This window comes from Somniosus microcephalus, chromosome 15 (assembly GCF_052327205.1).
Source record: "Somniosus microcephalus isolate GS21.2 chromosome 15, FLI_Smic_1.0, whole genome shotgun sequence".
Classification (NCBI taxonomy): domain Eukaryota; kingdom Metazoa; phylum Chordata; class Chondrichthyes; order Squaliformes; family Somniosidae; genus Somniosus; species Somniosus microcephalus.
The window spans coordinates 61,974,515-61,998,264 of NC_141001.1; the positions used below are offsets into that span (position 1 = coordinate 61,974,515).

The following is a 23,750-nucleotide window of genomic DNA, read 5'->3' on the forward strand; positions in this document are numbered from 1 at the left end:
TGCTTCCCTACCGCCCCCCCCCGTTGCTGCAGCCCACTGAGCCCCGGAGCTTCAGCCTCCTCAGACCCTTCCCCCCTGCTCCCCTCCAGGGAAGACGTGTCCCCATTATGGCCATGGGCTGCCTCGGCTGAGGATGGCACTGATGGTCCGGCTTCCTCTTCCTCCTCGCCTTCAGAATCACTCACAGTGGCAGCTTGAGGGCCCGCCTCCTCACCTGACGAATCAGCATCTGAAAGCAGGGTGGTACAAGAGTTGCTTTAGCGTGAGGACAGGGTGGCAGCGAGGGAGGCATGAGTGCTGCAATGCACTGTTTTGGTTCAATAGTGGCAAAGGATGCTGGTGTGAGGCACTAGTGGAAGGAGAGATGTCAAAAAGGTAGTGACCTTACCATTGCTGTCCAGAACAGGGTCGGCATCTCCAGTGGCGACGGGGCCAATCATCCGGCCTGCCATAATGCGCTGGACTCGCTGCTCCAGATCGCTGAGGTCTTGAAGGTGAGGCCGGCCTCCCCCGGTCCGTTGCTGCTGCCTCCTGTTATGGGCCAGCTTGCCCTGCAAGAGAAAGGACGGGCTCTGAGTACAGTGTGAAGCCCTGATCTTGGCTGCACTGCCTCCCATGGTGGAATAGCCCTTACAGTGTGAAGCCTTGATCTTGGCTGCACTGCCTCCATGGTCGAATAGCCCTTACAGTGTATAAAGTGCTGAATGTGCGTGTGAGTTTCATGAAAGGCCCATAGGTGTTGGATGAGGGCTGGGCATTGGGGCTTTCAGGACCCTTTGGCCATAAAGTGAGGTGCACATGAAGGGATGAAGAGGACACTGAAAAGGGTACTCACCCTGACGACCCGAGTGAGGTCGTTGAACTTCTTCCTGCATTGCACAGGGGTCCTAGGCACCATGCTGCTGGAGGTCACTCTGTGAGCCACCTCCCTCCAAGCTTTGCGATAGTCGTTGGGCAGCGGCCTCTGGCCACTGTCCGGAAACAGGATAGATCGCCTGCGCTCCACCGCGCCAACCAGAACCTGCAGGGCCCCCTCACTGAACCGCTGCGCTTGCTCCCTGGCCCTCTCCATGGTCCTAGGCATTAGAATGTGGCAGCAGGTCTGTCCAGGCCAAGAATCAGGGCTCCGATGTGCAGGGTGTGGCTGCAATCCAAGATCGACCCTCCCCTTTAAGAGCTGACCGGCGCCAGCGTGTCTGCATGCAATCACTAACTGGCCGCACCTGCGCTGCGCCCGCCCTCGGTGGTAACGCCTCGCTGCTCCGGCTTAGCGCCTTAGGACAGACGTGCGGTGCCTGTTTTAGCGCTCCAAGCACCTCCTGGGGCAAAGCAGGTCAATTTAGCAGTAGGTGGCGATAATTTGCGCCGGGCGCTAAATTTCACGCCCGCTCGAGGATAACACCCCGAACGTGGCGATACTGAATTTCTCCCCCTAGGAAATTTATTTGAGATCCTACAAGGTAATTTTGTGAATCTATGATATCAATCATCACTACCCACACTGTTCAACCCTGACTAGAGTTGCATTCAACAGTTGAATTATCCACAATCCCAGCAGCACAGAAAGCATAATTTTCTATACAGTATTTAATCATCTCTGCCAATACTATGTTTATAATCTTTAGTCCCACTCTTGAGCAGATATTTATCCATTTTATTTTTGAAGAAGCTGATTGGTGCAGTATTATCTTCTTGTGCTGAAAATCCACAGTAGGAAAGCCGCCAATTTGTTGAGTGCAAGTAAGGGGAGATAGGCACGTCCTCTGTAGTCTTTGAGGGGAGGGACCTGTATCCAATCCCTGTGAATAAACTGGAGAGTGTGAACATTTCCTGGAATGTCTCCTAAAATTGCAGTAACAAAGCAAGTGGCCAGATCATTTCTTGCTGTGGATGATTTTTTTGTATTTGTTTATGGGATGTGGGCGTCGCTGGCAAGGCCAGCATTTATTGTCCATCCCTAATTGCTGTTGAGAAGGTGATGGTGAGCCACCTTCTTGAACTGCTGCAGTCTGTGTGATGAAGGTACTCCCACAGTGCTGTTAGGGAGGGAGTTCCAGGATTTTGACCCAGCGATGATGAAGGGTCAACGATATACTTCTAAGTCAGGATGGTGTGTGATTTGGAGGGGAGCTTGGAGGTGGTGGCATTCCCATGCGCCTGCTGCCGTTGTCCTTCTAGGTGGAAGAGGTCACGGGTTTGGGAGGTGCTGCTGAAGAAGCCTTGGTGAGTTGCTACAGTGCAACTTGTAGATGGTACACACTGCAGCCATGGTACGCCGGTGGTGGAGGGAGTGAATGTTTAAGGTGGTGGATGGGGTGCTAAACAAGCGGGCTGCTTTGTCCTGGATGGTGTCGAGCTTCATGAGTGTTGTTGGAGCTGCACTCATCCAGGCAAGTGGAGAGTATTCCATCACCTTACTTGTGCCTTGTAGATGGTGGAAAGGCTTTGGGGAGTCAGGATGTGAGACAATCGCTGCAGAATACCTAGCCTCTGACCTGCTCTTGTTGCTACAGTATTTATTAATGGTGACCCCCAGGATGTTGATGGTGGGGGATTCGGTGATGGTAATGCCATTGAATGTCAAGGGGCGGTGGTTAGACTCACACTTGTTGGAGATAGTCATTGCCTGGCACTTCTGTGGTGCGAATGTTATCTGCCACTTATCAGCCCAAGCCTGAACAGATTAAAAAGACAGTTCATATTTGCTATGGAACTATTAGGGCTGGATTTTGATTCTGGAGGACTGTAGGAGGCGGGACTACAACTTTTGGGGTTGTTGTCCCGCCTCCATCGAGTTGTGGCCAACCCATGCGATTTTCACTTGATTGACCTTGTTGAGCCCACCCAGCGGGCTCAGCAGTCCAATTAAGGGCCACCCAGCAACAGGTGACGTCACAGATTGACATTTCATCTGTCAAGAGCCTTTGACAGATGAAATATCAGCGTTTGACAGCTCTTTGAAGCTGTCAAACACTGACAATCTGTACTCTCAGTTAATTCCTTCCTCTCAGGCTGATTTAGAGATCTCTCCAGAACAGAAAGCTGAATGCTGCAACTTCTGACAGCTCGCGGCCATTCTGCTTTCTGTGCCGGTGAGATGAGGGACTCCCGAGACCTGAAGGAAGGGAGGCTGTAAAGGTAAGTAAAGGTAAGTAAAACTTCTTTAAACACTTTACACACACCAAACACACCTACCGCTGTAGTGTCTGAGTATCAATAATACACAGACTGCAGGAGAACAATAATAACAGGTATTTACTGAACAGAGGGTACTCTTTTATTTGGACCCAAAAAAAAACCAATTCGACTGTAAATAAACAAAAGTTCAACTAAAGCTTAACAAATCAAATTAAAATTTGGTTTTTCGTGTTGATGATGCACTCCAGTCCCCGCAGCGCCCACCGGTCGCGGAAATACTCAAGCGCACCGGCGGACACCGCGTGCTCCATCTCCAGGGCCACCCGGGCGCGAACATGGCCGCGGAAGAGATGCAGGCAATCCGGCTGGACGACCCCCTCGACCGCCCGCTGCCTGGACCAATTGATGGCTCTTTTAGCCAGGCCCAGGAGCAGGCCCACAAGGAGATCCTCCAACCTGTCCGCTCCCCTCCGCACCGGGTGACCGTAGATCAAGAGCGTGGGACTGAAGTGCAACCAAAAATCGAGGAGCAGCCCCTTCAAGTAGTGAAAGAGGGGCTGCAACCTCTCACAATCCATATAAACGTGAAACACGGACTCCTCCAGGCCGCAAAAAATGCAGGCGGCCTGGGAGTCCGTGAACCTACTTAAAACCTTATTGCACGGGACCGCTCCGTGCAACACCCTCCAGGCCAAGTCCCCAATGGAACAAGGGAGGACTCCCGCATAGAGAGCCCTCCATTGGGGAACTCCGCTACCGCCGGTCGGCAAAACGCCACGCCAAGGCGTGTCCGGACGGTAGACGAAGATGGCAAAGTGGAGAGTGTGCAGGAGCAGCCCGTACAGGAAACCCCTCCGCGCGGAATGAAAAGGCACGGAGGGTATTTCCTCGAGACGGCTCAAGTTGTGAGGCGCCGGTTCCCGAGGGGAGTTTCGGGGCCGGGCGCCGATGAGGAATTCCGTCCGAAGGGGGTAAGCTCGGACGGGATCGCCCCACGTGCTTGAGCCGCCTCGATACACCTAGTGGAGTCGGGGCCCAGTGCCGCTTTTACCGATTCGATGGTTTCGACCGCGAGCTGGACGTTGGCCCAGGACAGGCGCCGCGCCAGCTCCTCCGGCGCCATCCAGCCCGCTCCTCCGCCATCGAGCAGGTCCCCGACTCTGGTCACCTTGCCAGCCACAGCCCTACCCTCCGCCAGCCGCCCGAACCCGTGTTCGTGGAGGTGCGGATTCCTGAGCAGCGGCTCCCGAAGGAGAACCGCCGCTCCTGACGGGGGAGAGCTCCGCCTGGAAGCGACGTAGTTCCAAACCCATAGTAGTTCCTGGTAGAAGACAGGCAGCTCCCGCAGGCCAGCACGCCTGCTGCCCACTTTCGCAAACAGGAGCTGCGTGTCGTAATTGAGGCCATGCAGCTGGCGGAAGAAAAACGTCGCCAGCGCACACCATCTCGGAGGATTCTCGACGTACAGGTATCTCTGCAGCGTCTGAAGACGGAAAGTCGCAGCCTGGGTGCGAAGGCACACCAGCGCCTGACCGCCCTCCCTAAGCGGGAGACACAGAACCGCGGCAGAGACCCAGTGCTTCCTTTTGTCCCAGAAGAAGTCGATGAGCTTCTTCTGAATCTTGGCGACAAACGCAGGGGGAGGGATCAAAGTGACCAACCGGTACCACAACATGGCGGCCACCAGCTGGTTTATGACCAGCGCTCGACCCCTGTAGGACAACACTCGGAGCAGTCCTGTCCAGCGTCCTAGGCGAGCGGTGACTTTGGCCTCCAGCTCTTGCCAGTTCGCCGGCCAAGCGTCCTCGGCAGGGCTAAGGTAGACTCCCAAATAGAGGAGGTGCGTGGTGCTCCAGGCGAAAGGCCTGAACTCCTCCGGCAGGGAGTCCACCCGCCACTGACCCACCAGGAGTCCGGAACATTTCTCCCAGTTGATCTTGGCGGAGGATGCGTCCGAGTAAATCTGCTGGCATTCCCGCATCCTCCGCAAGTCAGCGGGATCCGTGACCGTGAGGAGCACGTCATCGGCGTAAGCCGAGAGGACCACCTCCACGCCCGGCCCTTGCAGAGCCAGTCCCGTCAACCTCTTCCGCAAGAGGCGCAGGAAAGGCTCCACGCAAATGGCATATAACTGACCGGACATGGGGCATCCCTGACGCACCCCCCTCCCGAAGCGAAGGGGCGCCGTCAAGGACCCGTTAACTTTAATCAGACACTCCGCGGCGGCGTACAGAAGTCGGATCCGGGCGACGAAATGCGTCCCGAACCCGAATGCGCGCAGAGTCCCGAAGAGATACTCGTGATCCACCCTGTCGAACGCCTTCTCCTGATCCAGGGAAAGGAAGGCGACCGACAGACCAGCCCTCTGGGAGTGGTGGACCAGGTCCCGGACCAGATGGATGTTATCGTGGATGGTCCGGCCCGGGACCGTGTAGGACTGGTCGGGGTGGATCATGTGGGCCAGCACGGTGCCAAGGCGAGCAGACATGGCCCTGGCAAAGATTTTATAGTCCGTGCTGAGGAGGGAGACCGGGCGCCAGTTCTTAAGGAGGCGGAGATCGCCCTTCTTAGGCAGCAGGACAATGACCGCCCTGCGCCAAGAGAGGGGCATCTCCCCGGTCGCCAAACTTTCCCCCAGGACCCGCGCGTAGTCGCCCCCCAAGACGTCCCAGAACGCCCTGTGGAACTCCACGGTCAGCCCGTCCAGCCCCGGGGACTTTCCCCTAGAGAGCTGGCGGAGGGCGCCGGTCAGCTCCGCCAGACTTAGCGGAGCGTCCAATTTTTCGGCGCCCTCCGGGCCAACCTTCGTCAGGTCCTCCCACAAAACTCTGCGCGCATCCTCGCTGGACGGATCCGGAGAGAACAGAGCCCCGTAATAGGCGCGGGTCTCCGCGCGGATTCCCTCCGGATCCGAGACCAGAGATCCGTCGTCGGCCAGCAGCCCCAAGAGCTGCTTACGGACCCCCCGTCTTTTTTCCAGCGAATAGAAGAAGGGGGAGCCGCGGTCCAGGTCCCGCAGGAGCTGGATCCGCGACCTCACGTACGCGCCTCGGGACCCGACGAGCTGCAGGTCCTTCAGCGCGCCCTTCTTCTCTTCGTACACCTTCCGCAGGGCCGGGTCCTCGACGACCTGACCGAGACGGGACTCCAGGTCGAGCACCTCCTTCTCCAACCGCCCGACCCGGGCCTCCCGCCTCTTGGTCGACCCCTTCGCGTACTCCTGACAGAAGAGACGGATGTGAGCCTTGCCCACATCCCACCATAGCCTCAAGGAGGGGAAGCCCCCCTGCTTCCTTCTCCAGTCGGCCCAGAATCGACGAAACGAATCCCGGAACCGTGCGTCCTCCAGCAGCAGGTTGTTAAAATGCCAGTACACGGACCCCCCCCGCGCGCGCAGCGGAGCGAGCTCCGCCCACACCAGGTGGTGGTCCGTGCACGGCACCGGCCGCATGGAAGCTGCCGGAACGCAGGAGACGAACGCCCGGGAAATGTAGAGGCGGTCGATTCTGGACCTTCCTCCCCCAGACCTCACGCTAGTGAAGGCGCTGGAGTCGGGGTGGAGATTTCGCCAGACGTCCACCAAGTCGAAGGACCCAACCAGGTCCCTGAACTTCTCCATCGCCGCCGGGCTTCACGGGGGACCCGAACGGTCCCTCGCCTCGAGGGTGCAGTTAAAATCCCCCCCGAGGATGACGCACTCGCCCACGTCGATGGAGCCCAAGAGAGCGGACACTTCTTCGAAGAAGCGCACTTGCTGCGCACTGGTCTGAGGGGCGTACACGTTCACTAGATGGAGCGGCACGCCCCCCAGGCGAACAGTGACCTGGAGCAAGCGGCCCGGCACGTGCTCCTTGACCCCCAAGATCTCCGGCTGAAAATGCGGGGCCAGCAAGATAGCCACCCCGCTGGAATTGTTGGAGAGGTGACTCACGCTGACCCCTCCTTGCCACTCCAGGAGCCACGTGGCTTCGTCTCCCGGAACGGTGTGGGTTTCTTGCAGGAAGCACACCGCATACTTCCCGTCCCGAAGGACCGAGAAGTTATTGAATCTGCGGCGCGCCTCCCTGCTGCCGTTGATGTTGAGGCTGGCTATGGTTATCTTCATGTCAGAAGCATAGTGCAACCTCTACCTACACCTAACGGGGGGAGGAAGCGCAGCCGCTGGTCCGCCGCCACTTCCTCAGCAGCCCAGTGAGAAACGTTGTGAGCCGACGCAGCTCGAGCGGGTTCACACCCTCGTCCGCGCCCAAGATCTTAACGGCGGCGCGGACGGAATCGATGAGCAGCGCCAGCTCCGACCACCTGTCGAGGGCCAGCCGGACCTTATTGCGCTGACCCAGGCACGTGGCCATAAAATCCCGGAGTTCCCTTACGGAAATGAGGGGAGACTCGGCAAGGGGCACGAGGTCATCCATCGCCACGTCGGCGCTGGAGTCCGAATCGTCCTCCGTGCCCATCACCGAGTCCCCATCCTCCTCCAGGGGGTCGTCACCAACGGCCGACCCGTCCGCCGCGCAGTGCGAAGCGAACGACTCGGCCGCGCCAGCCAGCCCCGCCTCCGCCCGGATCCCACCCCCAGGATCGGCGGCAGAGGATTTCTCCCTGGGCTCCTCTAGGGGCGCCGGGCCAGAAGACGGCGGCGGCTCAGAGCTCCCCTCCGCCTCAGACACCGGAACGACCGGAGAAACCGGGGAGAGAACAATTTCCAGCTCCTCCAGTACGTCCGGCACCAGAGACGCAGCCAGGGGGCCATACTCCTCCCCGCCACCAACCTCCGACCCAGCGGACGGGGGGTTTTGAATTAAAAACTCTACCAGGACGAGCATCCCCTGAGAGACGTCCGGGTCACATTGGGCGAGCTCATTACCCTCGAGCTCGCCCAACCCAGCCCCCAGGCTGCCCGACCCGGCGAGGGGTAACGACACCGATAAAAGGTCAACTTCAATTACTGCCGCGGGTTGTTCCGCAACCCCCCCACGGGCAGGGTCTCATCCCCATCCCCGGGAGGCACGTGCTGGACAGACACATCTGCCTCAGCCTCCCGAGGGACAGGCGACCCCTGCCGATCGCTGGTGATGACGACAGCGCTGGTGGTGGGGGGGGGGGGGGGTGCGCTGTACCCGCGGCGGGCGACGACTCCCCCTGCTCGGAGGGACCTTCCTCCTCCCGGTCCTCCTCCTCATCCAGGGGGTCGCGCCTTCTTTTTAGCACGGAGGGAGCGAGGGAGACCTCCATGTCTGCAAAGGCCTCCTCCTCGACTCCCTCCGGCGGAGCTGGTTTGTCGGGTTCCTCGGGCCCGAGCCCGGCCGCAGGTAATGGCATTACCGCTGCGGCGGTTGCGGCCACAGGCTCGGGCACGGGGCCCCTCCCGCTCACATCTGCCCTGATCAACTCCGCGAGGAGCGCGGGTGTAAGGGGCAAGGGCTCACCATCCACGGGGGGACCTGCCCTAAGGTGCTTCTTTTTTCCCCGCGCCTTCTTTCCGGCCGGACACGCTCCCTCCCCCCCGCCGGAGGCCTTGGTGGCATCGGCCCCCGACGTCAACCGCGCATCAGACGTACTTGACGCGCGGGCAGATCCGGGGGGAAGGGCGGCGGCGGCGGCGCCAGCCTCGGCCGCACGAGATGATCCGGCGGCCTTGGAGGCAGGGCAGTTCCTCCTGATGTGCCCCACCTCCCTGCAGGCATGGCACCTCACACCGTCCGACGTCCAAAAGGCGCGGTAGGCGGTCCCCTCGTGGAGGACGACTAACGCCCCTTCAGTGTCCTCCTCCCGCGCCAGCTGGATAAACAGCTGGCGCCGGAAGGAGAAGACGTGGCGAAGGCTGGCCTCCCGGAAGCCGAGCGGGATGGGCGTGATCCCCGACCTCACCTCCCCAAGTTGTCGCAAATGGGGAAGGAGGAGCTCACCAGGAACATAGGGCGGGACGTTGGAAATAATGATCCTCTGCGCGGTGGCCTCGAGAGGATCCACCGGCAGGAAGGTCCCGCCCACGGTGAGCCCCTTGGCGACAGCCAGGGACACCGCCCGCTCCGACCCCAGGAAGAACACAGCCTTCCCATACATTTTCGAGGCCGCGACGATGGCTGAGGGGCCGACAACCCCAGCCATGGCCTTGACGCAGGCCTCGATGGTCATAGTGGGGTGAGTGTAGCTCTTCACCCCAAGCTTTTTTGTTATTAATCGAAAAGGTGACAGGGCAGCAGGAACAGCGGGAGCAGCTGTGGCTGTGGCTACCACTCTCGCATAGGTCCCGGCTGGCCCCGCCACCGGCGAAGACGCAGTCGCCATTCTGGGGTGCTTTTTTTAAGGGCTACACTCACCCCAAGTCACAGGCCTGAAGGTGTTAATGGCCTCGGTGTATATATATATATTTTTTTGTCCTCTATTGAGCAGAGGGAGCTGATTAAAATGAGGACACACCTCTCTCCTTATTGATTTAAATTGGGAGAGGAGCCCTCGCCCCTCTGCTCAATTGGCAATTAATAAAATAGATGAAACTAAGGTGCCTTAGAAAGACAGGCAGAGAGAGACAAAGAGAGAGAGAGAGAGAGAGGTGGGGGGGTGGGAAGGAGGGAGGCCGCAAAGGGCAGTGTTGCCACTCAGGATGGTGGGTGGGTGTAGGCAGGGTTGCACTCTCCGATGGAAAAAGTCTTTGGTGATGGTGGTCTTCTGGCAGGGGGAGAAGACGTCTTCACCTGGAAAAGCTGGAGAAGCCCAGGCTTAGTCCTGCAACAGGTCTTAACGATGTAATTAAATTAAATTAAGGACTTCACCTTGGGCAGCTCCAAGCTCTCCCAGGGCAGGCAATAGAAGGGATGCTAATTAGTGGTGTGTGTGGCCTAGCTTTTAACAAGAGCACACACACACTACACCCCTTGATGATCCGGCCTTGCTTCTTCTTTTCTCCCCCCACCTAAAATACAAAGTCTTGGGAGAGTGCCCCAAATAACACCCACCTGTAGATGTTCCGGATGAAGTTTTCTTCCCTCCTTTCAAGCAGTTGGTTTCTCTCCCCTCTCTCCCTCTCCTGAAGTGGAGGCCAAATTGGGGAGGCAGTGATAGAAAGGCCTCTTCCCCTGGTTGATGTGGATGTAGGCCTCCTTTCTCCTTCTCCTCCTCTGTCCTCTCTCTCCAGGCACCTCAGTTGATGTAATGATGGTGGAGTTGGTGGTGGTGGTCCAACGTTCTCCTCCTCTTCCTGGTCAGGGGACCACCACTTTAATCCACTCTCCAAAGTCTGGCTGCTCCCTCTGCTCGTGCTTGCAGCTGAACAGAGGGTAACTTAAGACTGAAGTACAGAAGCCTGCTATGGCTTTATATACAGGGGTGGTCACTGCCGGTACTGCAGTATAAAATCAGTTCTTCTCTTAAAGGTACATACACAACAATGCACACATCACTCACCTGAACACCGGACATCTCGAACCCTCCAAGACCTTCAGCCCGACGGACTGGCTCGCTAACTTGGCGTGGTTTGGAGCCGTCGGGAATTCTACACTTCAGGAATAAAAATAGGGATTAGGCTAAAAACTGCCTGTTAACTACCTGTTAACAGGCAGTTAATTGGCACTAATCCCCTTCCTGACTTAGGGAGGCGGGTCCCAGCACGGGTTGGGTATCCGCCTCCTTTGAAACTGGCATGGAGGCGGGTTGGGGGCGGGATGTGTTCGTGCCCCCCGATTTTGAGATTTTAACCCCCCACACGCCTCCAATCCCGCCTCCACAGCCCAATGAAAATCCTGCCCTAAGAGTTCAATTCCCAGAGTCCAGCATCAACGATCTGCTGCAAAACTGCAATTCTGAAAGTCAAATGCCCCCCCCCCACTTATTTGACCTACATGCTAATCAGATGCATAGCAGCCAATAGGAGAAACTAATAGCTGATTTCCTAAAATTGGGGATTTCCAGGAGATTTGCTTGTGCCATGAGCTGCAACTGGGCATGCTGACTCTGTCGTTATAAGAAAAAGGAAGAGAATTTTCCTTAAGAACTAGACTAGGATTGGTAAAGGTAAGAAAGCCACATTTAAAAAAAAGATTAGCTGGCTGTAGAATCTTACTCAGATTTCCAACAGAAAGATTAAAGTCAAATCCAAGAGGAATCAGTTTGAGAGGACCTATGTAAGAATAGTGTGACTATGGGTTTAAGAAGTTACACTAAAGGGATAAATAGCTGCAAAGCTCAGATGAATAGGTTCAGAGAGTCAACAGCTGGAACAGAGAGGGACTTTTTAAGGAGCGAGATAGGGAGCTGTGATTATGATCTAATGGCAGATAACAGACAGGCAAAGGAAGAATGTTGGCAATACCTGCATTTCCATTGGTTCCAACCTTCAATTGAATTGTACTGTTATGATCGTTGCATTGTTTGACAGCTAATATATTGTGCCTTTATTTGCAATTCTGACCTGTCCTGTGTGCTTATATGCATGGTGATAAAGAGCTGGTGACCAGTTGTCAGGAATAGCCCCTTACAGCTGTAAACATTGCTTTTAATAATTGGTAATACTGGATATCAAATTTAATTATACTAATAAAAATACAACTTCTGTTTCTATTAATAGAAAAATAGTTCACAGCCCTCAGTCTATGAAGACCTTAATTTTTGCAAGTGTTGGGTATGGAGCATAAGTGGTGTCTGTGAGGAGATCCTGGGAGTCTGTGAGGTCATTTAATTTCTGTATTAGTTGACTTACAAGCACAGTAATTTAAGAACATGTTTCTGCAATGAGAACACTTTTTTTGGATGGCTGATATTGTCTTTTCATATTTAGGGCAGGGGGTAATAGGAGCATGTCAATATTTTCAGGGGCCCCTAGAAGAGTCTTGATATTTGCAGGAGATTCCCATGTAAAAAAAGTATATAAAACTGCTTGTGTACAGGATTTCATGAGACACCAGAATCTCACACTTGCTGCAATATTGTAGGTTAATAGCAGCACTGAGGGATGAGGCGGATTGGCACACTGGCTAATCTGTTGGGATCAAATTCAAATCCAGCTAGAACAAATGTCTCCTCCATCCGTTGGCTGCATGGGTCCTCTGTGAAATGTGTCTGGGCAATCTCAAATCAGTTTCTGGACCCACAGCACAAAGCAGTCCAGAATATAGAACTAAATTAGCAATCTCACTCAGAGGTACAAGAATGGCTAGTGGATGAAAGGGAATATGCTACATTGGTACTCTAAATGTTCTTCCCCCTTTCTCATCCTTATGATGACTTTTGCTAGGGTGCTGTTTAAAGGTGCTGAATGCCCTCCAATATCTCATCCAAGTGGCCATTTTTCATCTGGACAGTGACAGCTGACCACAGGATGGGGGTCATAACAGTCAAGTGCAATCCTGTTCTCACCTAACACTAACATAGGCATACCTTTCAGCAGCAACCAGGAGCAAGGATCCTGATTCACTTTCTTTACCCAAGGGCGTTGAATCCAATTTAAGTTCCCTAACTGCCATCTTAGCTGTGTAAAACGAATGTACCACAAATCAACAATCAACCGTGAGATTTTAATGCTCAAGTTTTTACAACCTGGATTACATAAGAACATAAGAATTAGGAGCAGAAGTAGGCCATGCAGGCCATTCAATAAGCTCATGGCTGATCTTCGACCTCAACGCCACTTTCTCGCCAATCCCCGTATCCCTTGATTCCCCTAGAGTCCAAATATCTATCTATCTCAGCCTTGAATATGCTCAACGACTCAGCATCTACAGTCCTTTGGGGTAGAGAATTCCAAAGATTCACAACCCTCTGAGTGAAGGAATTCCTCCTCATCTCAGTCTTAAATGGCTGACCCCTTTTCCTGAGACTATGCCCCCTGTGGTAACTGATGAGGTGCATTGGTAAGATGGAATAGAGGAAACCTTACCAAAGGTCTAATCATGTGTACCTGATCTGAGAGTGCTTGCTGCTGACGCCAGGACCTGGATTTTAGGTTGGAGGCGATTTTGTGCGAGGGGCTGTTATGAGGACAGGAAACATGGAAAAACGGGTTTTCCAAATGAGCTGCAGAATTTAACTGCATGCCCCCATTAAGTAGGGTTCCCGCTGACAGGCAGCCTGATTGACAGGCAAAAAGCCTTTTGGCAGGAAGCCTGCTTCACAAACCTAGGAGAGCAGGTAGGGGGAGTGAGAGAGATCGCGGGGGGAGGGGGGAGGAGGAGGGGTCTGCATCTCGTGGGGCGGGGGAGGTGGGGGCAGGGTTCGGATCACAGGGAGTGGCGGGGTCCGGATCGTCGGGGAATCCCAGATCCTGGGGGTGGTGTCCAATCAAGGTCTGAGAGGTCCCGATTGTTGCGGGGGTGGGGTGTTCCGATGGTGGTCTGGTGGGTCCCAATTTTGGGGGGGTCCAATGCTGGTCTGGGGGGCAGACAGATCGCAGGCAGGGGTTTATTGGGTAGTTGCTGGTGAAGTCAAGCGTAGGTCCCTTGCAGTCAGAATCAGGGGAATTTATAATGGGGAACAAAGAAATGGAAGACCAATTAAATACATACTTTGGTTCTGTCTTCACAAAGGAGGACACAAATAACCTCCTAGAGATGTCGGGGAACATAGAGTCTGATGAGAGGGAGGAATTGAATGAAATCAGTATTTGTAGGGAAATGGTGTTAGGCAAATTGACAGGATTGAAGGCCGATAAATCCCCAGGGCCTGATAATCTACATCCTAGGGTACTTAAGGAAGTGGCCCTAGAAATAGTAGATGCATTTGCTGGTCATCTTCCAAAATTCTATAGACTCTGGCACAGTTCCCATGGATTGGAGGGTAGCTAATGTAAAAAAGGTGGTAGAGAGAAAACAGGGAATTATAGGCCGGTAAGCTGGACATCGCTAGTGGGGAAAATGCTAGAGTCCATTATAAAAGAAGTAATAGCAGAGCACTTGGAAAACAGTGACAGGATCGGACAAAGTCAACATGGATTTACAAAAGGTAAATCGTGCTTGACTAATCTACTGGAATTTTTTGAGGATGTAACTGGTAAAATAGATAAGGGAGAATCGGTGGATGTGGTGTACTTGGACTTTCGGAAGGCTTTCGATAAGATCCCGCATAAGAGATTAGCGTGCAAAGTTAAAGCACATGGGATTGGGGGTGAGGTACTGGCTTGGATAGAGAACTGGTTGGCAGACAGGAAGCAAAGAGTTGGAATAAACGGGTCTTTTTCCGAGTGGCAGGCAGTGACTAGTGGGGTGCCGCAGGGATCGGTGCTAGGATCCCAGCTATTCACAATGGCCCAGTAATTCCGGTCCCAACGCGTGGGTACGGACGGGGTAATCACGGGTGGGCCCGTTGGAAGTGCCGGATTTCAGCATGCACAGCGCATGCGCGGAAAACCGGCATTTCCTCTCCTCTGAACCTAGGGGTTAAGAGGCGGTTCCCTTGCGACGTTTGAGGCAGCGCGTATGCGTTGAACTTCGGGTTTTTTGACAGGTTTGTCCGTGCGTGAAGGCCTCCACTTTTTACGAATGTAAAAAGCAGACGTAAGGACTTAGTTTTAAAAGGTAAGTGGTCTAATAATTAAAGTTAGAAATTTTTTTCCACAGGTTTATTATTGTTAAAGAATTTACAGTAAGGTAAGTGTATTTTTGGACCCGATTTCTTGAAAAAAAAATTTGGCAGAAATTTGAATAATTGTTTAAAATAGTTTTTTTAAGTTATTAATAATTAATTTAATTATTGGAATGTTTTTTTAACTTTTATTTAAAGTTTAAGCAGTGTTTTGGGTGCCCAGAGTTTTCATGAGTTTGACAGATCTTATGTCTAACTCATGAATGGACTTTTGTAAACTCCCATTGGTTGCCCAGTGCTCACGTGATCCCAGCCGGCTCATCGCACTAAGTACGCCGCTGGATCACGCACGCACAGCGCGCCGGGAGCTGAACCGGGCCACAGACCAGAAATCCACGCAGGCCCAGTCTTCAAATGTCAGCGCGATATGTAAGTGTAGGTCGGGGGCTTGCACCCGTGGGAAGCCCCCGACCCGAATTTCTGGGCCAATATATATTAATGATCTAGATGAAGGAACTAGATGCAATATCTGCAAGTTTGCAGATGACACAAAGCTGGGTGGGTGTGCGTGCTGTGAGGAGGATGCAGAGAAACTCCAGTATGATTTGAACAGGTTGGGTGATTGGGCAGATGCATGGCAGATGCAGTATAATGTGGATAAATGCGAGGTTATCCACTTTGGTGGCAAAAACAGGAATGCAGATTATTATCTAAATGGCAATAGATTGGGAGAAGGGGAAGTGCAACAAGACCTGGGTGTACTTGTGCACCAGTCGCTGAAGGTAAGCATGGAGGTGCAGCAGGCGGTTAAGAAGGCAAATGGTATGTTGGCCTTCATAGTGAGAGGATTCGAGTACAGGACCACACCTTGAGTATTGTGTGCAGTTTTGGTCGCCTTATCTGAGGAAGGATGTTCTTGCCATGGAGGGAGTGCAGCGAAGATTCACCAGACTGATACCTGGGATGACAGGAATGACGTATGAGGAGAGATTGTGTCGATTGGGCTTATATTCACTGGAATTTAGAAGAATAAGAGGGGATCTCATTGAAATTTATAAAATTCTAACAGGACTAGACAGACTAGATGCAGGAAGGATGTTTCCGATGGCGGGGGTGTCCAGAACCAGTGGTCACAGTCTAAGGATAAGGGGTAAGCCATTTAGGACAGAGATGAGGAGGAATTTCTTCACCCACAGAAGGCAGTTGAGGCCAATTCATTAAATATATTCAAGAAGGAGTAAAGGGATCAAGGGATATGGGGAGAAAGCAGGAACAGGGCACTGAATTTGGATGATCAGCCATGATCTCATTAAATGGCGGAACAGGCTCGAGGGGCCGAATGGCCTACTCCCGCTCCTATCTTCTATGTTTCTATGGGTCTAGAGGAAACACTTTTGCTCCTCCTGGGCCACAAACAGTACTGTAAAGCCACTTACCTTATGGATTCCACCCTTCTTGCCTCCTTTAAGCTGCCAGGTTTCTTAAGGCCTGTGAAACCTGGCCACCTGTGGTTAAAAATAGAATGACGGTTAAAATGAAGGCAGGCAACCTCATTATAATATCTAAATTACTAACCCACTTCCCGCGAGCGGATTGGTCGCCCACCCCTCGTCCTGCCTCTGTTAAATCCGGAAGTGGGCGGCTTCAACACGCGTCTGGTTCCTGTTCCAGATTTTTTGCATTTTAACCTCTGACACGGCCCCAACCCACCCGTTTTTTGAGTTAAGATTCAGCCCCAGGTGCCTGCAATGGGAAAATGTTTTATTTGGCAGTGCTTTGACAGCAGCAGAAAATTTCAACAAAATATTTTTAGGAAAACAAATCTATTCTGTGCCAACGGTAATTAACTTTTAATATCTGTTACTTAACCAAGCCTTGAAAGGGTTCAGAACACAAAGGACTGCAAATGATTGAAACTGATTATCTGAGAATACGCTACACTAAAATGCATTTTTGAAAATATACAGATCAAAGATGATGTTTTTTAAGTAGATGTCCTTTGAAGTAGAAGGCATGTGAACTTTTCTTGAATTAAGGTTTTAGTAAAAGTATATTTTCCAGTTTCATCTTTTCTTATATGACCTGCTATTTTAAGATGTCTTATTGGATTACAAGACTTAATTTGCCTCCCAACTATAAATTGTAGATTATTTGATTGGTGGGCTGCTTGCCAGTGCATAGCCCTTCCAAAAAACTTCATTAAATGGAGGACGCTGATGTGGCAACCAAATCTGAGCTTTAAAAGTGTTAAAAAGTGCAATGTCATCCTGCAGAAATCTAGGATTGGATTGAAAAATCTAATCAGTGAAAGTTGTGGTTTCCAGAAAAGCTACAAAATAAGGTACTGACAAAATATGGAATCTTAAGAAAAAGAGAGAAATATAGCACCTTTCACAGCCTCAGGATGTCCCAAAGCTTTTTACAGCCAATGAAGTACTTTTGAAGTGTAGTCACTGTTGCAAGCCTTGGCTCAGTGGTAGCACTCTTGCCTTTGAGTCAGAAGGTTGTGGGTGCACATCCCATTCCAGAGACTTAAGGACAAGGTTGTGAAAGGCTCTATGTAAATACAAGTCTTTTTTTTTAATGTGGGGAAACATGGCAGCCAATTTGTGCAAAACAAGGTCCCACAAACAGCAATGACAAAATGGTCAGACCATCTGTTTTTTATGTGTTGGTTGAAAGACAAATGTTGGTCAAGACACTCCTGTTTGTAAATGTCAGCTGTGCCCCATGATTATGTTACAGCCTCTTGCTTCTATGTATCAATTGTTAACATTTACTGATATCATAAAATTATTAAAGACATATGCCAGCTTACTTTAGTTATTTTATTTATGAGTATTTACATAAAGTATTAGCACAGTTAAGCATTTGGGTAGTGGGCCACTCAAAGGCTTGTGTCAGGTGCTGGGACACATGAAAACTCTAGCCAAATACACTGGTGCATTGAGTGACTAAGATTGGTGCAAACAAGATCAATTTCTGTGACTGTTATTCAGATCAGAATTTGCCTACAGAACAACAGTCATTGCACTTCCAAATAATTCACTGTAGGCAAAACACTTATGAGATATTTCTGAGAAAGGTGATTAGGTGCTAAATGTCTTTGTTCTTTCTTACTGTCCCACCACTCAACTTTGAATCCAATTGATCAGTAATATAATACACACACAAAATGAACTAAAATATCAGACTGGAGTTTTCCATTGAATTTACAGCACAGAAACAGGCCATTCGGCCCAATAGCTCTATGCCAGTATTTATGCTCTACATGAGCCTCACCCTATCACCATATCCTTCTATTCCTTTTTACCTCATGTAATTATCTATCTTCCCATTCAATGCATCATTTTATCATGAAATGGTTTCAGATTTCTTGCTCGAAATTTGTGTTTTTTCAACCGTGCCTCTGTTGATACCCGTGAAGAACAGCCTAACATTGCATTAATAAGCAACATCGCCAAAGGGATTACTCTCCTTGGGTATTACTGTCGCAACTCCACAGAGAACATACATGTAAGTGAAAGAGGTAAAGGCTTTGTAGATGTGTTTGAATGGTTACTGAACAGATCCTTTTAGGATGGGAAGCAATATGATAACTGACAGGAAATGGGAAGATACACTAAAATAATTCACCAAGAGATGATGGTAGGCCTTATGGGTTTATGCACTTCAACAACACAGGCTAAATTACCTTATTATACTTACACCTCATATGTGGTGAGAAGTAGGAATTATTGCAATTAGTTAGGAAAACATTTGTTTTTGAGAGTATTTACTGTCAAATTCCACTGGTGGCTTGATGGTCTACTATCCTGGGGAAGCCTTTCTAGTTGTCACAGGACGAGGTGACGATTTTGTATGTGGCAGTTGTAATGTTGTTATAGTGATGCTCACATTTTTGCGATGCTCATCACAATCATCACGCTTTTGGTGACAAAGTTAAAAAGTCCTGATTAATGCATAACTGACAACTAATAGAAGCTCTTAAACTGTTATTTAAAATGGAAACCCAGAATGCAAACTGGTTGACTTTAATGTTGCTTCCACTGAAGTGAAAATTACTCAGTTTACCAGTAGAGACGATATCATGATATTTTTCTATTTTCATTCCTTGCTTTTCTTCACCTGGTCAACTTTTGGTACTGAGTTTGGAACACAAAAATAAGCAGGTTGAAAATAAAGGATCCATTTAAAGATTGCCATTAACAATCTTGTTACTGAGGATGCTTTGAATGAAGCTTCCTGTGACAACAGAATATTTTGACCATGAGTTAAATTCAATACCACCAGTGTTAGGTTAAAATAGCCTAAGAACTAAAATTGTCCCATAGAGCTCTGGAAATAGGGCCCAAAGATTTTATATCTATATTTAATCTAATCTTTGGACTGTGCTTAATGACAGAAGAACAGGCAAAGTGACTCAAGTGGCACTTAGTCTTGATAAAATGTTCTATGTAGTCCATTAGTGCATTGATACCGAATCACCTTTCACAAAATCCCAGCATTATGTAATCTACCAAATATCGTGACCAACCTTCCCAATATTAGTTTTGAAAAACACCAGACGAACCCCAATGAAATAAGAGAGCTAAAAGCATTTATGGACAACTCTTCTCTGTTATTTTGATTTTTTTGTTCAGATTGAATGAAATACCTTTTTTTGATAAAAAAAGAGACATAATTACACGTTTTGTTTGCTCTAGAGAGGACCCTCAAAATAAAGCAAGCACCACTGCATCTCCATCAGGCTCCATTTATAACCACAAAAAAGTACATTTACGTACTTTGGTCATCACAATTCAATGTGTGCTCATAACTGCAGAACCTGTTTTTCAACTTGAGCTATTCTGTGATGTTAAATGAGAACCTGTGAATATGCTTTTAAGTACTGGAGTGCACCAAAGAATGAGCTGTTTTGAGCTAACATCAAGCTGCTAATGATTTTAATGAGAGTGCCTTCTGGATTCATATTTTTTTCATAGAATACATCACACTAAAACAAAAATCAATGAGCAACATTAATTAGGGCTTTTTAAGATGCCTTCCGTGGTTTTGTTTTGGTTAAACTGCACCAGATGAAGAACGCTGTGCTTTATTTAATCTACGCTATTTGACATTTAGATGAGAGAAAAGAAGGGGAAAAATACTAACAAACGCAGGAACAGTTTTTGACAGCTCTTTGTCATGCAAGAGAGAAGAAAGGGGGCCAACTGTGAGATCCTACTTTGAAGCCCTGGAAATTTGTAATGAAAAATTTAAGATACAAGAGAGAAAAAAGACGAGCTATTCATTTGCCTCTGCATACATTAGCACTTGTAATTCAAAGGTTTGCTGTGTGTTTTTATAAATTCTAGTCTAATAAATATCTTAGAGAATTGCTTTGATATTTCAAGATTGTCTGTGTAGCCTACATCTACTACCAATAAAACGGAAAAATATTCATCAGCCTCCCAGCTTTAATGAGAAGGTCATTGCTCTCTAATTACCAGAGACAGTTAAGCTAGATAATTTCAAAGGCATTGCTGAACACAGCGTCTATCGACAATGCAACTTGAACAGTTGTCTTTGCCTTTCTCCCAGTTTGTATCATTGAGACTCTTGTCTCCTTTTCAACATCTGTCTGTCTGCTCCTCAGTCTTTCAGTTTGTCTTTCAAAAGCTTATTATTTCCTGGTACGTAATATATAGCTTTTCTGCAGTATATTACAGAGTACATTGAACTGTAATTCCTACTATATATCTTTATAAGGCAATTCTTTATAAGACAATCTAAGGTATTTAGTTTTACATAGATTTTGCTTTGTAGTACATTATAATTTAATTTTCATTGCAAGCGCAAGACATATCTAACAATTTAATCACAATGTATTATGGCAAAATCAATAGATCTGACTCTGTTATTTGGAAGCACATCTTTATAATTGTCAAAGCTTTGCAGTACCTTTGGTTTGTTATGTAGAAAAGGAGGTAAAAACTTAGGTCTTGAAATTATACTGTGTGAATATTCAAATATGAACACATTAAGTGTTATTGTAAATTAGTTAAAATAAGTTACAAAGACATTTCATACAAAGATGTTGAATGTTCACACACTATATTCACACATCATTTCAAGGTCTTATTTACTCTTTAAAGTATTGCTTTATTTTGTTCGTTTGCCCAGCTATTTTTTATCCACAATCACTCTCTGCTATATTATTGAACTTGAGCTTTTGTTATTTTATTTTAACAATTTCTTTCTCACCCACTTACTCACTACTGTATATGGAAGAAAATATTTGCTTTGCTGATATTCTGATGACAAAATTTTCAAAATTCATTGTTATAAGTTGCAGACAACTGCTTATCAGAGTTCCATCTGAAAAAAATATATCATTATGACTCTCGAGCCTTTGTGATAGCTTCCTTTTTTTCCAATTGAGAAACCTAGATGAATAACCTCAGCCCATAATTCTAGCCCAGGCACTCCAAGTAGACATAGTCCTACAATAATACAAGGGACAATTGAACATGTGTGTTGTGGTCATGAAGTAGGCTAATTTCTAGATTAGAACCCTTGGGGCTAGATTTTCAGTATAGACAGTTTTGGGGCGCTAAGCTTAGCGCCTGCCCGAAGTTATCGCCCGCCCCAAAGTAGCGCCCCGTTGCCGGAAATTCAGTGGCTTCGCCCTAAGAGGTTGGTGGAGCGCTAAAAGAGGCGTTCCACTAGTATCTTTAGGCGCTAAGCCGGCGGTGGAGAGCGCAACACCCGAGCTCGGGCGCAGCGCATGGCAGACACTCTGGTGCCAGTGAGCTCTTAAAGGGGAAGGGTGCATGTATTTTTTTCAAATGCAAAGTCTGGGGAGAGGAGGAGGAGGAGGAGTGATTGGTGCCCGGAAACATAAATAGACCATTCAGAACAACACACAGCTTCCTTCCACACAACACATGCAGAGTGCCTTTTGTACGAGTGCCCTTTAATTTGCGCTCCCCAGGGTGTGTTGCGTTCCATTTTACAAACGCTCTGGACGCCAGGCGCACAATGGGGCGGTCCGACTGAAGTTTGGATTCGGGGCGGCCAAAGGGCGTTGCACGAGGATGTGACGTCATTTTCTGCGCGCGCATCCGGGCGGCCGCTAAACTTTGCGCCGGCACTAACGGGCAACTTAATTTGGGGCGGGGCGCAAACTGCGCTGCGCCCAGGCGCTACACGCATAGCGCCCGAAAATCACTTCTCTTAAGGCGCTAACTGCTGGCGCAAGCAACTGAAAATCTAGCCCTTGGTCTTTTAAATATTTTTCCTCAATTTTTTTCTTCCTGCATGAGTTTTTGTTTCCATGAACCATTCTTCACTGGGTTCTAGCAGACAGCTACAATATTGTCAGTTTTTCCTCCCACACAGTGCTGAACATGGTGCCATTATAATTCGTTGTTGAGCTGAGAACTGACAGAATCATCATAATTATTGTTAAGTTGGAAGGTTAGATAACTATGGAGACAAAATCCATAACTCTGATGGATTTCAAAGCAAGCACTTAACCACTGATTGGACCTTTACAAAAGAAAACGACTTTGTAAAATTGAGTGTGAAAGTCGTGCCCTCCTATCTGTTCCTGTTACTTTACATATAGGTCATCTGTGCACGTGTGATCCCTAACTTGGCAGTCACAAACTTTTTTAAATTTACTCTGTGACAAATCATTTAATGTTTTTGTGCCCTGCTTTCAAGGATAGTAACATTTAACTTTAGAAGTCATGGTGTTTTTTTAAAGTACTATTTCTTAATTTTTGGCTGTCCTTGGAAATTAACACACTTTCTTCTAGAAAGACTGCATTGTCTGGAAATACAACTGTAAGTGTATCTCAGGATACACGATGCTGAATAAAAAGAGCTGCAAAAAGCATCTCTGAAATCTAACATTCCCACTGAGCTGAGAAGTGGAAATGGCAATTTTAGTGCCCGGAGTTGTCCTCATTTCAATGGGCCAATCACTCATTTATTTTTCTGCCCATGCCAATGCTCAGCATTGTGACTGGGTACAAAGTGGAACTAGCTTCGTTCATCACTGCCATCGCAAACCTTAACACTCTGAATAATAAATTATCTCAACAGCTTTTAGAAATATGCACCTGAGTTATACAAAATGCATATGCTGTAAATGTTCTTATGCTGGATGTTTTGAAACAAAAATATTTGGACCCACAAAACTAACATTTGTATTCTTTGAAACAAAACAAAAAGCTGCAAAATGATATCTTAATGAAATAGAAATCCACAATCCAGTTTTAGCTAAGGGAATGTGCTACTGCTAACTTCTCATTTTAATATGGCTGTTGGTGAATCAAGTGTGACTGGTTTCTGTGATAATCCAGATCCTCCACCATTGCGCAATAAGGTGAGTGTTTTATCCATGAACACTGCAAACACTAAGGGGGAAAAATTCAGTATCAACCATTTTGGGACGCTAACATCGCCTGGGTGCTAGCTTTAGCGCCGGCGACCGCAAAATTAAGTGTTAACGCCCCAAGAGGGGGGTGGAGTGCTAATTCAAGTGCTCCACTTCCTTCTTAGAGCGCTAACCCTGAATATCAGGGCCACGTAGCGCTGCCGCATGGAAGGGCTCTTACCCTCATTAAAGCAGAGGGGCCAAACCCACAACTCTGCAGGGCCCTACCTGGACCGCCGGGGAGCAGGGTGCCTTGTCAGCAGCCCGGCACTCAATAGGAGTGCCGGGCTGCCAGATCGCGGCACGGACCCCGTGTTCAAAGACGCAACGGGCCACGACAAGTAAGTCGGACAATTTTTTCCCCCTCCCCTTTACTTACTGCCCCGCGAGCCTCCTGCCGCTCTGTTCCTGCCCCCTGAATCAGTCGCTGACATCGCCTGGCGCAGATTCAGGGGGCCCAAGCCAATTTTGCAGGTGGGGCAAAAGCGGGGTACTGCGCACAGTGATGCTGTCATCATTGCCTGCGCAGCGGAGCAGGGTGCTACCGGTTACCGCCGCCACTAAAGACTCCCACTGAATTTAGCGGGAGCCGTTAGTGGTGCCATACCCAGGCGAAAAGTCGTTTGCGCCACCGGAGGCGCTAATGGGAGGTGCTATGGCACCCAATTTC

The 23,750-nt window shown here is 49.3% G+C and overlaps 1 long non-coding RNA gene across 1 annotated transcript in view; it reads right to left on the minus strand.

Annotated features, from left to right (window-relative positions):
- The window catches only part of LOC147106974 (uncharacterized), a 267,392-nt gene that overhangs the window by 57,327 nt on the left and 186,315 nt on the right, over positions 1–23,750 (minus strand). The window contains exon 2 of the long non-coding RNA XR_015080996.1: positions 16,089–16,157. This is a non-coding gene — a long non-coding RNA (uncharacterized LOC147106974). The remainder of the gene's footprint in view (positions 1–16,088; positions 16,158–23,750) is intronic.